The following is a 17802-nucleotide window of genomic DNA, read 5'->3' on the forward strand; positions in this document are numbered from 1 at the left end:
ATTTGTCAGAATTCACTGGAGGAAATGCAGATACTGTCAAAGTTGTTCCACACATATGTGGAACGTGTATTAATGGAATAGTTCACCCAAAAATAACAATTCTTAGAAGTCTTCATTTACTCATCGTTATTCTTGTTCCAAACCTGTATGGCTTTCTTTCTTCCATGGAACAAATTGTGGAGAAAGCTGGAAGTCACTCTTTTCCATGCAATTACAATGAATGTTGACTGAAGCTTTCAAGCTTCAAAAAGGATGCGAAAGGACTATAAAAGTATCATAAAAGTGATTTATATGAGTAGTGCACTACATTCTAAGGTGAATGATAACTTTGTGAGAAAAACAGACCGAAATTTAAGTCATTTTTCACTTTAAGGGATAATTCACACAAAAATGAAAATTCTCTCATCATTTTCTCACCCTCATACCACCCCAGATGTGTATGACTTCCTTTCTTCTGCAGAACACAAACAAAGATTTTTAGAGGAATATCTCAGCTCTGTAAGTCCATACAATGCAAGTGAATGGTGATCAGAACTTTGTAGCTACAAAAATACTAAAGCAAACATAAAAGTAATCCATACGACTCTAGTGGTTAAATCTATATCTTCAGAAGTGATATGATAGGTGTGGGTCAGAAACCACAATATTTAAGTCCTTTTTACTCTAACTATATACTTTCACATTAAAATGTGAAAGTCCACATCTATGAAATTGCTTCTGAAGATATGGATTTAACCACTAGAGTCATATCGATTACTTTTATGCTTCCTTTATGTGATTTTTGGAGCTACAAAGGTCTGATCACCATTCACTTGCATTGTATGGACTTACAGAGCTGAGATATTCCTCTAAAAATCTTCATCTGTGTACAGCTGAAGACAGAAATTAATACATATCTGGGATGACATGTGGGTGAGTAAATGATAATAGAATTTTAAGTGAACTATTCCTTTCAATTCTTGACATCTACTTTAGCTCTCCTTAGCACATTTATGAAAGATTTATCAATATATTTGGAGAAGTAGAGATATCCGATTTTTTAACAAGTTGTTCTGTTGAGTCAGATCTATTCAATTAATTGATTGTTCTGTGAGTATAAAATCATGGTTTAAATAAAAAAAACATGGTTACTACTGTCATGGTTACAACAATAATACTATAGTAAAATCATTGTTAGTTTTTATAAGGGTTAACAAATGGGGGACAATATTAAATTAAACAAATGTATAAATAAAATTCACTAATAAACTAGAAAACACCCTATTTTATATAACTGAATTGAAAATAGTAATAAACAGCAGCAATACAATAAATATTTTGATTTTAAAAAGCTTGCATTTAAGGTTGCACAGGCTCAAGTGAATCAGTATATCATTTATGTTAACTTGTTCACTTCCAAAAGAACCATCTACCTACAATTAATCGAAATTTCCAATACTCAATGTAAGGGAATAGTTTATTTTAAGCGGTTCATTAACATTAACTGTCCAAAAGAACCGATTTCCCAGCACTACAAGAAAGAGAGGATAGTTTAAGTGAGTTTGATTACTCCCTTGACTCTACTGCTGTGTTTGCAATACAATGTGACAAATGTTTTTTTTGTTACTACTCTTTGGTAGTAAAAACTATCTGCTTACTGGAAAAGCAACACTATTGTGAAAATAGCTTAATTACTGTCACTGAAAAATGTAGTCAGTAGCGTTGCTATTTTTAGTTAATTACCCCCTTCTAATTTCAGATAGACTAATTTCTAAGCAGTCACAAGGCTTCAGAATCCTTGGAATATAGCACACAAGTCATTTAGACCATATTTATGATACATTTGTGGTGCTTTTGCATCATTTTTGAAGCATGAAAGCTTCTCGATTCATTGAAAGTGCATGGAAAAGAGCCACCAAATAGTGAACATTTCAATATTTAATGTCACACACAAATCTCAAAAAGTGCATGTATTGTGGCCTCTAGGTCTTGGAAAACAACAAATAGTGGTGGCTGCTTAAGAACCGAAGTGGTCAGTCAGGTTACGTCCCCTGTAATGTACTAGAAGAGGTAAAACCGGGAGAGCAGCAGTACAACCGTGCTGCTCTCTTCAACAGACAGGTTAGTCCTCCTCACTTGTTCACCCACCATTCTACTTTATTATTTGCAATCTACAAATAGATTCTAACTCTTCGTGGAAGGCATAAACTCTTTATTTTCTATTTCTCTCTTCCTGGATTTTTGTTCTGTCTCTATAGGCTGTGAATCCTTACAAAGATGCCTCCACTGCCCCTGTAAATCATGGGAAGATTTTGGAAATGAATAAATCCTCCCAGGAAAAAGACAGTATGTACTTCTTATCTTCTCTGTGTATTTGCTGTGAAATGGGGAGCAGGGAAAATGCAGGGAAGTGGGAAATTAATTTGGTGTCAGAGTGCTCTTATGTACACAGATTGCAGATTCCCACAAGAGCTCATTGCTTCTGTCTTGGGCAATCTTTTTTGCAATGTCTCTGTCTCTTTATCTCTTTCTTCTTTCTATCTCTCTCGACCGCAGCCAACAGAAGGACGTGAATGATGAGCTGTTGAAGAGGATAACCGACAGTAAGGCCCAGCCTCCAACTCGTAACTTTCGGGTGGAGCGATCATGCAGCACTGTGCCCATCACATTTCATTCACAGCCCTTTAATGTCCATGCTTGGCTTAATGCAAAAGGATTCTCCAGACCGTGAGTGACATTTTACATGTGAACTGTGACACATAACATGACATTTCAAATAATACTGTGACCCAAAAAACATATAGAGGCTTTAGCCATACAAAAAAAATTATGTCTTTCCATAAGATATCAAAATATAAAGTCAACTGGCAATTCTTTTTAAAGAAAGATAGCACTAGCATACTTTTCGATCAAAACATTTTAAGAGACAGTTCTCCAAAAAGGAAACATCAGAATGAATGTTAGACTCATTCACCAATCACTTCCACTCAATCACTGAATAATATCTTCTGAAATATTTAAAACCCAACAAGGGATGAAACAACAATCATTATTATAGCAATATTCCGGGTTTAATACAAGTTAAGCTCAATCAATATAATTTTTGGCATACTGTTGTCAACCACAAAAAAAATATTTTTAATCATCCCTCCTTTTCTTAAAAAGAAAAACAAAAAACAGCAAAAATCAAGGTCACAATGAGGCACTTATAGTGAAAGGGGTCAATATTTAGAAGGTTTAATGGCAGAAATATGAAGCTTATAATTGCATAAAGGCACTTACATTAATTCTTATATTAAAACTTGTGTATAATTTTAGCTGTAAAGTTAACGATTATGTCTTTAAAGTCATTGTAGGGTTTTAAGGTTTACAGTGTTACATCATCATGGCAACAAAGTTGTAAAATTGGAAAAAAATACATTACACAGAAAATGTAAGTATGTGATTTTATCACACTAAAATCATGTTAACATGCATATTGTTTGCAACTTGTGACTATACTTTAAACCAGTGAGTATTTTAACGTTTACGGACTGCCCCATTGACTTCAATTGTAAGGGTCTCACTGTAATCTAGATTATTTTCTTTATTTGTTATGTTCAAAATGAACTTTTTTGGTAATCAACATTATGCCACAAATGCTGTTGATTGCGCTTAACTTGTATAGAACCTGGAATATTTTTCTTATCAATCACTAGTGTGCTCTTGAGCTGGGCACTGACCCCATGTTGTAATAATACTGTAAGGCTACATCTACATTAATCCGGATACATCAGTTTCGGAGTTTGTAGTAATTTACATGATCTGCTTCTGTATTATTTTAACTTTAATAAAGCTATGACGCATTAAATATATCTGCATTTAAGATGTAATGCCGGGGTGTTTCCTTTAAAGACCTCGGGCTCCACTTATTCCACAACGAGAGTGCTTCTGAATTTACTTATTGGATATTTGTGTATAATTCTCCAATACTTTGTGATCTACATCACCTGAAGCTGTTTGGAAAGTTTAGAGTGCATCTGGATGGTGATCTGTGTAATTTTTCATCAGTCAGGCAAGAACTGCATTGCTGCTCTCGCACGTCATCATTACAGTTTTATTGTGATCTCATGTTACATTAAATGAGATCAAACGACAATTGGCCAATGAAAATATTTGTCGATAACGTTGACTAATCGTTTCAGCTCTACACCATTCTCTTCATTAACATTAATTCTTCTAATTCTTATATTCACTCAATGAGCAATATATATATATAGTGGATATAAAAAGTCTACACACCCCTGTTAAATGCCAGGTTTTTGTGATGTAAAAGAATGAGACAAAGATAAATCATGTCAGAACTTTTTCCACTTTTAATGTGACCTATAATGTGAAAAATTCAATTGAAAAACAAACTGAAATCTTTGTGTGGGAAAAATTAAAAACCTTACAATAACCTGGTTGCATAAGTGTGCACACCCTCTTATAACTGGGGATGTGGCTGTGTTCAGAATTAATCAATCACATTCAAACTCATGTTAAATAGAAGTGACTCGGATTAATCACAAATAAAGTTTTGCTGTTCTAGTAGGTTTTTCCTGACATTTTTTTTGTTGCATCTCAGAGCAAAAGCCATGGTCCGCAGAGAGCTTCCAAAGCATCAGAGGGATCTCATTGTTGAAAGATATCAGTCAGGAGAAGGGTACAAAAGAATTTCAAAAGCATTAGATATACCATGGAACACAGTGAAGACAGTCATCATCAAGTGGAGAAAATATGACACAACAGAGACATTACCAAGAACTGGACGTCCCTCCAAAATTGATGAAAAAACGAGAAGAAAACTGGTCAGGGAGGCTTCCAAGAGGCCTACAGCAACATTAAAGGAACTGCAGGAATTTCTGGCAAGTACTGGCTGTGTGCTACATGTGACAACGATCTCCAGTATTCTTCATATGAATGGGCTATGGGGTAGGGTGGCAAGACGGAAGCCTTTTCTTAAAAAGAAAAACATCTGAGCCCAGCAGAAGTTTGCAAAAACAAACATCAAGTCTCCCAAAAGCACGTGGGAAAATGTGTTATGGTCTGATGAAACCAAGGTTGAACTTTTTGCCCATAATTCCAAAAGGTATGTTTGGTGCAAAAACAACACTGCACATCACCCAAAAACACCATACCCACAGTGAAGCATGGTGGTGGCAGCATCATGCTTTGGGGCTGTTTTTCAGGGCCTTAGTCAGGGTGGGGGGAATTATGAACAGTTCCAAATACCAGGCAATTTTGGCACAAAACCTTCAGGCGTCTGTTAGAAAGCTGAAGAGGAAGTTCACTTTTCAGCACGACAACGACCCAAAGCACACATCCAAATCCACAAAAACATGGCTTCACCAGAAGAAGATTAACGTATTGGAATGGCCCAGCCAGAGCCCAGACCTGAATCCAATTGAACATCTGTGGGGTGATCTGAAGAGGGCTGTGCACAGGAGATGTCCTTGCAATCTGACAGATTTGGAACGCTTTTACAAAGAAGAGTGGGCAAATATTGCCACGTCAAGATGTGCCACACTAATAGACTCCTACCCAAAAAGACTGAGTGCTGTAATAAAATCAAAAGGTGCTTCAACAAAGTATTAGTTTAAGGGTGTGCACACTTATGCAACCAGGTTATTGTGAGTTTTTTTATTTTCCCCCCTCAAAGATTTCAGTTTGTTTTTCAATTGAACTGTTCACGTTATAGGTCACATTAAAGGTGGAAAAAGTTCTGACATGATTTATCATTGTCTCATTCTTTTACATCACAAGAACCTGGCATTTTAACAGGGGTGTGTAGACTTTTTATATCCACTGTATATCCTCCATCAACCACAACCACCACTGACTGAAGTTTACAAGTGACGATTTTTTTTAAGCAAGGTACCGCTGTCGGGGGAGTCAAAAGATAATTATGTCATTAACCTGCAGGCTGCACTCTGCGAGTGGGCTGCGAAAAAAATACACATAAAAAGAGTGGGGCTGAGGTAAAATAAAAAATTTAAAAAGAGTGGGCTGCTGTGAGTGCAGGTAGCCTAGGGACAATATCCATATTTCAAACCAGTGCCATGAGAACACCGGCCCTCGCGGGCAAAAAAAACAGACCGTCCCACCAGGAATTCTCCCAGTGCTCCCGATTAGCTAATCCAGGCCTGCTCATAGCTTTATTTCATCATATTTTCATCAATACCCTTGTTCACTCTATAATCAACAGGTACCTAAAGGAATTTAGAACAGATGGACTAAACAACTCCGGCCATTACTGAAGCCCGGTCCAGCCCATTTCCTTTACGACCTGTACAATGTAGTGCTTAACACTAGTGCTTAAACTGATGAACATGAATGGACTGGGAGTGAAGTCTTCAACCACCATTTATAGTAAGGAAAGTGATTTTGATTACAGCCATTGACTTGCAATATGTCCTATTAATCCAACATTTGAAACAAGTACCATCTGTCCCTTCTTAAAAATGATCATAATAAAATAATAAATATATGATATTATGGTATGTTGTAATGCATAAGTATTATCACATATTTCATAGTGCTAAATAATGCTTCCTATAAGTTCTGAACATTGTGTCATTATTTGTCAAGACTTCTGTGTGCTCATACTTCACACTTCGTTAATGCTAATCAGATCATGTTTATTCATATTTGTGTGATGGGTGATCAGTGCACACAAATTTTCCCTCATACTTCATTATAAACTAAAAGTGAAATGATGTATAGAGGTGCCAAAAAATTGTTTTTGACACTCAAGGTACACAAACAAATGTATGAATTAGATAAAATTAGATACAGAAACAAGGTCAAACAAAGTGACATTTGCAAATGATGCTAAACTAATTTAACTTGTTAATTTTCTTGTAACTAATCTCACTTCTTTTCTAGTCATTACTTTTAAACAACTGCTTGCGTGGCTATTTTTGTGGGTGTTTGAAGGCCGTTCCCATCAAGTTCACACAGATGTCCTAACAGAATAACCACAGGTGTAATTCACATTAAGGATTTTACACAAATATTTGACAAAAAGAAATGTCCAAACACTTTTTGTCTTCATTTTGAACGGTATATCTATTTATTTATTTTTTATCATTTTAAACCTAACAAACGTCTTTTTGTGATTTTGTTTTTGCTTGAAAAGAGTGTGTGTGCTGTCTTTCTGTAGATAGATGCCACTTGGTTTGATATTTTGTTATCTAAAGCAATGACATTCCTACATTTTTAGGTGTCAATTAAATGTCCAAACACTTTGTAGCCACAAAGGAGATTTCCTGAATTCTGTTTGTGCCTTTTATTGCCATCAGATGCATTATCAGTCTGAATATAGCTTTTGTCATAAAACAAACAACAACAAAAAACATAAAAATAAATAAATAACTAAATAAATAATAAATTATATGTAAGCAGGGGTTACACTGAGATTTTGGAGGAGGGGGAACCCTAAAATGATGATGTTGCATTCTGGATTCAAAACCCCTTTGTGTATACAGCTTTTTAGTAAAACTAATAACTAAATGCATATCAGTAGATCTAAGAAATGGGTGAGCAGATGATTCCATATTACGCAATTTCTATGAAACAGAGATCGGACCACGGCACCATACAGAAGCGAAACACAGAATGTGTTAAAGAAGTACACTCACTAAATAAAGACGGAATGTGTTAAATGGATCAAACAAAAACTGCATTGGAGAATACAAGAAATGGAATGGATTGACAAACAAACAAGCATTTTTTCCCTTCTATTTGGAATCGAAGGTGCCGGAATTGCGTTCTGGCCCATATCAGCCCAATTTAACCCCTGTATGTAAGCAATCTCTAGGGTGAATTATGGGGTATGTGTCTATGCAATACTTTGCATTAACTTGGACTGTGATGGTTTAAGATGCCACACCAGTTAGACGTCATTGTACTATCCCTTTTCAGAGAACAAATTCCTGGTGCCGCTCTTGCCCACTGATGTCTATAAAGCCCCCTTTCAACCCTTTGAAAGGCATAAGGCTGTATCTCTAACCGACTCACTGACTGACAGCTTTGCTACTTACCCTCAAAGGGGGCACATAACTGCGGCTTTCAGTTTGTCTTGTTGGTTTATTTCTGGAATAGATTGTGAATGCATCAGTGCGTATTGTGCTGTTTTCAGGATGAGTGAGAGTGACCTCTATCTCTCCCTTTGGATGCATTGCCAAAATGCCTCCCAGGCCTAAGAGAGGGTGGATGTGGCTGCGTATTGTCACTATAATTCTTGGCATGAATCAATGCCTAATGACTGGATTTACAGAGAGGAATATCAAAGGAAAGATCCTGGATATTTGCAGTACAGAGGGGGCCAGTGCAGTGGAACATTGTCATACACATCCAGAGAATTTACTATTTTTAAAAGAATATTCTTTGTGTGTGTTCAAATAGGGTTTGCAGTCATGAAGATACACAAACAATATGCAAAAATAGAAGACTAAAACAAATAATTTGCATCTCAAATAGGATATAAATATAAATCAATATACCATTTCCACAGCAATCTACATGGACGGATGGCAGGCATCTGAGCATGCAGCTAAAACATTGTGAGCTGTGACTAAACCAAAATGCAGAAATCAGGCTACTAAATGGCCACTGACAAAGACTCAGTGCATCATTGAAGAATTCCAAATATCTGACCTTTTGGTGAAGAGTCATTTATAATACCAACCAGTAGAGTAAATGGTAATAAAAAGCCTTCCGATGACCAAGCAAGACTCTTTTGCTGCCATGCATCCAATCATGTGCATAATTCATTGAATTAGAAGAAGATAATGTGAGTGGTGCTTGTCTGTACAAATTGCATCACAATCTAAGGTGTCTTGGGTGGTTGCAAGGGCATTGCTAGGTGGTTGCTAGAGTGTTCTGGGTGGTTGCTAGATGGTTATTTCTTTGCCAAAGTCAAAAAAGCCCACCTCTCTAATATTCTGGTTCCTAGATATGGCTTGAGTCTCCTCTTCAATGTACATCTAAGTCTGAGAGCTCTAAAATACCTGGAGAAAGCTCTGAGAATGCTAACCTGGAATCCATTCAAATTCCCATTCATTTCAAGGGAATTTGCTTGGTTAGAGCCGGATTTCCCATTTGTACTTAATCTGGAGGCTGTTATCTTTGCTCATGGGCACTCTCTGTTCCTGGAACGGTTATCATGTGACTAATCACTCATCAGTGGTAACAAATAGAGAAATATACAGTACTGTGCAAAAGTCTTAGTCACATAAGATGTTTCACAAAAAACATTTGTCTTAAGATGGTTATTTAGTGTATATCTTCAGCTTTAGTGTGTAAATAGGAAATATAAATGTTAGACTCCTAAACATTCCTTTTGCAAATAAAATAGAAGAACAGGGAGCCCTGCAACAAATGGCATGGCCCCAACAGAGCCCCCAACTGAACATGTTACATGAAGCGAAGAAAAACTGTGTCCAGTTGTACCTAGGAGAATTGGTGTTTTTAAGGCAAAGGTGGGCACACCGAATACTGACTAAGCTTTTTTAAGTTTACTGGACTTTGCATGACATTAATTGATCAATGAAAACTATTTATGGTGTTATTTTTGAAGGCATCCTCACTATACAACATTTTTCACAAGTGCCTAGAACTTTTGCACAGTTCTGTATAAGTCCAAGCCTTTCAAAAACAATCTGTCACTGGAAAAAGATGTCCTATAATGTAATGAAATAATTATATTACTGTACTGTATATTATTTATTATTTTGCAGAAATCAGAGCTTCTTTTGAAATGTTGTCAAATCATCCTCAATGAGCCACATGATTTGAGGTATCATTTGTGTTAGTATAGCGCAAACAATGGGGCCATGTTACATGATGAAGTTTAATACTTACAGTTGGGTTAGATGTTTGTTCCAATCAAAATGCCAAAATGATCAATAGTAATAGTGATGTTAGCCTCAGCAAGCATTGTTTTAAAATAAGGGGAGAAAAAACAGTCCCAACTTCAACATCATCTGTTTGTTTGCATCCAGTTATAACTAACTAGAACACATAGTGAAAATGTGAGTGTGTGGGCATGCAGTGGGGGGGTATATATTTTTTCCTGGACAGACAGCTAAATGCGCTATACCACTCACACTCACGCTGTCAGCACTGCAGGAGACTTGACGATTTAGAACTTCACTCTCCTCACCACCCAGAGTTCAGTCACTTAAAATAGAAGACAATAACATGCATGGGGGCTTTTTGAGATTGCACTAAAAGTGTTCCTGATGGAACCTGATGCCTGTGGACAAAACTCCTCTCTCAGCCGTCTACTGTGGGAGCCAGTTTTCACGGCATATCAAATTCACAAGTAGCTGAAAAATGGCTGCATAATCAAAAGTGTATTGAACCGCATATGTAATGTGTACGTATCAGAACATCTTCTAGGTTGTAGGGTGCGATTGAAATGTAATTTAGCTGCAGCACATCAGCCACAACATAAACCTAAATCTATCCTCATATGTTACAAGCGATCTGCCACTTTAAGACAGCTGAAGTGACATGGATGATTAGGCGAAAAGGGAACACCATGACAATGCGCAAATAGCATCGCCTTAAACCCTTGCCAAGTTTCCTAATTCCCTATGTTTGTTCAGGAGGATTAGTGGGTGTTCAGCGCTCTGTACCAACTCATTGAGTGCTCCCACTAATTCTTATCCAACCATGACAAAAAACCGATCAAATTTCTTAAATGGCTCTACTGTTAGCCTTGCATGATTTAGATTCAATCCGCACCATCTAGTTACTCAGAGGTGAGGGGAGCCACATTATTAGCCAGTTATTCCTCAAATGACATTTTCGGCGCCTTACAGACATTTGAGATTTACACTCTAATTGCGACTAACTAGACAAGTGCCCTTTCTTTTGGCTTGACCTCTTTGGCATTAATAGTTCAGATTAAATCAAATGTCATTCCACACTTATAATTGAATTATATCTCTGTGTTCCCCCTGACATCCGCAGTGATTCATTTTCTTTCCCTCTTTTGAAAATCACCTAGACTTCAATTTAGATTTGTGTCTCCCCTTTTCAGCAGACGGAGAAAGAAGGATCGATCCAGTTGCCCCCTCAGCATCTGAGAGTGTCTTAACGCTTATACAGCACGATCGATTTACAGTGTGGAAAGTGGTTTCTTTTTAATCCATAGAAAAACAAACCTTGAGCAGGTATTGGGCATACACTACACAAGTGCGTGTGACACTGACAGTGAGGATTGAACAATATCTGAGAGGGTTGATGGCCATTTAGCTCAAGGCTAATGCATAAGGATAGCCATTTAATCTTTAAGAACAGGAACAGATCATGTTAATGCACCCTGTCACATCCTCTCTGCCTCAAGACAATTCGGCTCAATGTATAAAAAATCCTTTAGCAAACTCGGTTGAGCTGGTTTAGGGGATATCAAGAGACTGCCAGTCTAGCACCGGTGGCCAATTTACATGTTTTTCCAAATAGAGCTGTTCAGTCGTGATGTCAAATTGTAGGTCAACCCAGAAGGCTAATTCACTGTTGGTTCTCTTGGGAATTTCCAATGTGTTTTCAGTTTTTAAACAATCACCATCTGTAATGTTTTATTTTTTTATCCCCTTTTCTCCCCAATTTGGAATGCCCAATTCCCACTACTTAGTAGGTCCTCGTGGTGGCACGGTTACTCACCTCAATTTGGATGGACGAGGATATGTCTCAGTTGCCTCCGCTTCTGAGACAGTCAATCCACACATCTTATCACATGGCTCATTGTGCATGACACTGCAGAGACACACGCACGTGGAGGCTTATACTAGTCTCCGCTATCCACACACTACTTACCAGCGCCCCATTGAGAGCGAGAACCACTAATGGTGACCATGAGGAGGTTAGCCCATGTGACTCTACCCTCCCAAGCAAACCGGGCCAATTTGGTTGGTTAAGAGACCTGGTTGAAATCACTAAGCAAACCCTGGATTTTAACTCATGACTCCAGGGGTGGTAGTCAGCGTCACTACTTGCTGAGCTACCCAGGCCCCCACTGTAATTGTTTTTAATAAAAAATAATAAAGATATTTTATACATACTAATGAAGAAGCATTTTACATATATCAAACTTTGGATAAAAGCAACTGCTAAATGTAAATGTTCACAATTTGCTCTACAATGGATCATTTTCACATTTTCAGGTTTGGGAAAGTAAACTACATTGACGTAAATGACTATAGCAGTGAATGATAGACTACAGCAAATATAATTTTTGCCTCCCCTTTTGCTCCAATTGCAAAAGAAAACATCCAATACTACATTTTTCGCAGCTCACTAAAAGAGGAAAAAAATAGAGAGAGATGAATTACAGATGTCAGAAGAAAAAAGGTGCCAAATTTACAGTCACTCCCTCAGCAGCTGTATTTGAAATCACAGTGGTGACTATTTTTTATGTATTTATTTATGATAGGGTAACAAAAGCCTAACACAAAGAATAGTGTTATTGTATAAATAAAAAATAAAAACATGAATACATATATTTAAGCTAAATAAGGTGGAAAATCATAATCTGTGAAAAGGTTCCATATAAATTAAACATGGTTGTTAAAAACATACATTGGTAACAGGTTGCTAGATAAGAACTATAAAATGTGTCCCATTAATCACACATACATTAAATTGAAGGAACCTACAATTATAAATTTACACTTAAAATAAAAAAAAAATTGAAAATGTGAACACTACTAGCTAACTGATTAATTTACAGATGTTCTTGATACATTAATGTAAGATGTGTAATTAATGGAACAATGGCTGTAGTCCATACGAAGTACCTTGTTAGCATCATATGTTTTCAAAACTTTAAAATCCTTTCATTGAGGTCTAAATGTGTGTAATGTAATCTTAAGAACAACACATGAAAGTCTCTACAAGTGTATTAACACAGACTTTTTTACTCACAAATCGAAAATAAATATTCTAAAACCCCTGGAAGTTCCAGAGAGTAACCATGGCATGAAAATGCTAATTCTTTTGCAGCTTTAAGGACTACAAACTCTGTTCATATACTCTATAAAGTGCATAGGTTCTGACCATGTCTTTACTAGAAGAAAATCAAGAATAACATGCTTGCCAATGCCTGTGATAACACCACTGGAATGTGTCAGTGCTCAGAATCCCACAGATCTGTACAAATGTTCGAGCAAGGCCTGCACTGAGTGGGTGTTGTAATTCTCAGTGAGACAGGCCGACAATCTCCAGTTTCCCAGACACAAATCCTGCTTATCTGCTGAGGGGAATCCTCCCCTCCAATCCCTCTCTTCATTCCAATCCCACGGGTTCCACCAGCTAAACCCAACCAACCAACAGGACAAAAAGCAGAGAATTAGATCACACAATTGGTGAAAACTGCGAAAGCGGACCGATGGAAATTCATGTCTGACTCATTCTGAAGTAAAAGTTATCTTTGTACATGAGTCTTCAAGAAGTCACTTTATGAAATAAATGATAACATATGCATTACAGGGGCATTATTTGCATGGCACAATCCTTTACGGTCAGTTCTGAGAGATAGATTATGGAGGAGAGACTACCACGAATACCAGTTCTCCATTGTGCTAGGCACCTAAAGTGCATTTGACTACTTCACATCTGGATATATTCTCACAGTATAATGCTCTTTTCAATTATTTGAACATCATTTGAAAAGAGTTACTGCTCTGTGTGTGTGTGTGTGTGTGTGTGTGTGTATCCACCTTATTGTCTTCTCCATTGATGGCAGGATGTTCCTCGCGAGCTCTTTAAAAACCTTACATGAGCAGAATTTGTAATGTATGGTGTCAGCTGTACTGGAATTTAGTATGCATAATGTAAAGATGCCGTATCTGTGGTGCAAAAGATCTTAGACCACAGTGAAAAGAGACAGGGGAGTGCTGGGCAGAATAAACCTGTCCGAAAGGACTAGAGAACAGAGAGAGCCAGGAGATGAGAATCTGGATTTTGTTCATCACATGCAGATGGTAGTCCATAATGAGTTTCTGGCCAAACAGCTCAGAGAAGCGCTCCCTGAGCAGGACAGCCTGCCAGATTGCAAAGATGTTGAGTGGGAGCTTTGAGCCATTGCATCTTGGCACACCAGGCATTTGCATTTAGTCACAAAAACATAATCTAATTGTGTAAATATCAGAACTCTCTGACAGAAAAATCCATCTTATACCAGTGTTTGTTTTTTTTTTAAATAGCTGATTTTTTTACATCCCCCTCATGTTTCATACAGCTTTCTCACATTGAATTTGCAATTGACACTGTAAACTAGATTTCCGCATAAATGTGAGATAATAATTTGACATTATGGCTGTGATGGCAGATGAAAAGGGTGGGTTTGTAAACATGCTCATTGAATGCTCATTAATTTAAGTTGCTATGACAATGTATGACTGCATTGTTGTCTCTCTAAATCATGCCATAATCAGTTATGTTTAGGTGAAGTGTGTAATGTCTGTGCCACTACTGCCACTGAATGCAACTGCAAAAAATGTTTTAAATAGGTCTCCTAAACACTCCCCTGACAAAACAGATAGTCCCACTCAAAACTCATGCAATTGGTTGAGCCAATGTTGCTGGGATGGGACACTCAAACAAACAGAGCCACAATGTTTACATTGTTGGGGAATCTGCATATTAATTTGGGATATGAGAAAGTGTTAAACATAAAAAAAAAAAAAACTTACATCACCTTTAAAAAGTACATCACTCAACAAGTTGGCATACAATGATTATTGATTCTGCACAAAGTCAGCACTGGAACGAAGGACTACTTCCAAATTAAAAAGATTTAATCTGAGAACATGTCACACCCCAGTCTATATATATGTATTGCACCTCACTAAAACCAAATCAGGTCTCTCAATTTGTTCTCAAGGACTGACAGATTATTAAAAACGAAGAGGCATAAATTATAAATATGGTTCATGGATTTTCGTGGAACGGGCTTTGATGACAAATGTTCTAGTTTCTCCTGTGTGTGATGATTATGACAAACTGGCAAAATATCATAATTCACACCGCCTCCTCAAATCTAACCCCTATTGATATAAGTGATGATATGTCATTCTAAACCATTGAGGTGGTTGATGTCAGAGCTTGTTCATTAGGTCTGAAAAAATGTCCCTTACTAAAATAAAATTAAGCTAATTTAAAGGATAATACTGAACCATCAATGCCTCATTGTATTGTTGCTTTTGTGCTATGCTGTATCACTCAAAAAATGTGATATGGAGGTGATGCTATTGCAAGAGTATTTTTTTTTTGGCAAGTATAATTTTCATATGATTTAATGTTGATGTCAAAAGAAATATGAGGTTTATTAGTTTCCTGGTGCTTTGTACTTCATTATTCTGCCATGACAGTGGAGGCGGGTGGTGTTTTTCATTAAACGCTTGTATCGTCTCCGATGCTAATGGCAAACGTGGGGAGAACAGGAAATTAAAACTTACATCAATACGTGAGAGGCCTTCCACAAATAATACAAAGAAAAAAACATTTTCAGTCAAGACTTCCAATTCATTATATGCTACAATGCAAAAAATGTATGGCCATAGGATTCCATCATTCTGTTTCTAATGATGAGCGAGTGAAAATTGCACCATCCTTTTGTTCCACATAGTTAGGAATAATACACCCCAAAATTTGTATTCTATCATCATTTACTCAACCTCCTGTTTTTAAAATGGGCATGCCTTTCTTCCACAGAGCACAAAATAAATACTTTATAGCAGAATATACAAGCTGCTCTTTTCCATACTATAAAAGTAAATGGTGACCATGGCTGTTAAGCAAGATTTCTAAAAATACAAATATTTTTGTTTTCCTGAAACAAAGCAGTCATGGACTTTGAAGACTTTTATGATGCTTTTATGGTGCTTTTTGTTCTTTTTGAAACCCCCGTCTCCCTCTCTATTTCATTGTACAAAGCAGCATGACCATTCTTCAAAACATCTTTAGTATTACTTGTAGGAAACAAAGTCATACATGTTTGAAACAAAATGAGGATAATCAAATGATGACAGAATTTTCCTTTTCAGGTGAACTATCCCAATAACCCAAATTATTTGGTGTCTGCCAGTAAGTACATTTAAGGAAGAAGAATGATGATATTCAATGGTAATTTAAATGTATGAACCGCCAACCATTCTTTTTTTGGATGGGGAGGGCACAATCACCAATCACTTGCATATATTGATCAATGCAGTGCTGTATTTTTTTCCTTCTTCATTATAGTTGAAAGGGGAAGGAACACAAAACACATTTGGGCCTTCTGTGCTCCATAAAGAATATAATCAATTCTTTATTATCGCATTCGGGAGGCTTGAGGGCTGTCAGACTGGTGAAAATTATATTGCTGGAGACTAAGGGAAGATAAATTGTCGTGCAGAGCATTGTTGATGGCAGATGGGATCAGGCACTGTCCAGTTTGTATGAGTCACATTATTGATGATGAATGACCGGTTGACAATGACCAACGGTGCAACACGTGTTGCCTCTGATGACAACGTGACAATGACGATGTCATGATAGCAGGGTACAGATAGCAGGAATAGATATTAAACTCTTTCCTCTGTTGAGATCCCCTGGGATCTTGTGGAGCACACATCAAGCAACCCTCCAGACAGGTGGTAAATCCTCATGACATGTTTATACGTATTTTATAGCCACAACAACCACATTAAAGGATGGTAGCCGGAGACAGATGTCGGAGAGAGTATTTTATCCGGTCTGGCAATGTTTTTGTGATGACGGTCTCCATAGTGGCCTGAGAGATAGCATCTTTAGTGGAAGTCGCCACAGACAATGAAGCATTAAACATCAAAGGCGACTAGAGTTTGTACTTCATGTAGGAAATAATCAAACAGTGTATGGAAAAATGTTCACACCTCTATAAATAATTCATCCAACTCGGATTTAATAAACATTAAAAAAAGGAATAGTTTACCCAAAAATGAAAATTCTGTCATAATTTACTTACACTCATGTGTTTAGAACCATGTGTGCCTTTCTTTCTGCTGTGTAACATAAAATGACTTAACACAGAATGTCCAAACTGATCCTTTATTTACAATTAAGCCTCATTCATGAAACTTTGAAAAATATGCACAAATTGGGAGTAATTTCCACAAAAGAAAATGGACCGGAAGTGAGGAACTTAGTCATTACAGGTTCTTGTTTTCTTTCGTGAATTACTCAATCCAAGAGGCCAAAGAAAATGGTTTGACATGAAGCTTGAGTGTAAATTGTACCAGTTCATGTCAGCAGGAGGAGGTCCACCACCATAAACAATATCTGGCTCAGTTTATTTATAGGTTTTACCAGTATTAACATAGACCATCCATAATCAACTGAACGTGATTTATCGATGCCTATACTGAATTAGAGGAACCTAAGAGTTGGGAATAAACTATCATTTGAATAAATAAACGCAAGCATCAAAGAAACATTTTTAATAAAGTATCTGTTAAAAAAAAACAAGAAGTTACTTTTAAGGTTACTTACATTCAGAAATGTTTTTTTTCTTAGTTAATAATTTCACATCCCTTCATTCAAAATTCTGTTATGGCAGTTTCCTTGAAAGAACACAAAACATCTAGATGTCTTATACGCGTGATTTGTACATGTTCAGGAAAAGGTGTACACTTTGTCCATACAAACAAACATTTTGAAAAATACAAAAACTTTCATGAATACAAGAATTTATGTCAGAATGTTTTACTTAAATTTCAGTCTGTTTGTGTCATAAGGACTACTTTTATAATGCTGTTTTGTTCTTTTTGGAGC

At 36.9% G+C, this 17802-nt stretch overlaps 1 protein-coding gene across 1 annotated transcript in view; it reads right to left on the reverse strand.

The window, feature by feature from the left end:
• The window catches only part of mgat4c (mgat4 family member C), a 146110-nt gene that overhangs the window by 43316 nt on the left and 84992 nt on the right, over positions 1–17802 (reverse strand). The gene's annotated exons all lie outside the window — the stretch shown is intronic.

The sequence above is a fragment of the Xyrauchen texanus genome, chromosome 29 (assembly GCF_025860055.1).
Source record: "Xyrauchen texanus isolate HMW12.3.18 chromosome 29, RBS_HiC_50CHRs, whole genome shotgun sequence".
Taxonomy (NCBI): Eukaryota; Metazoa; Chordata; class Actinopteri; order Cypriniformes; family Catostomidae; genus Xyrauchen; species Xyrauchen texanus.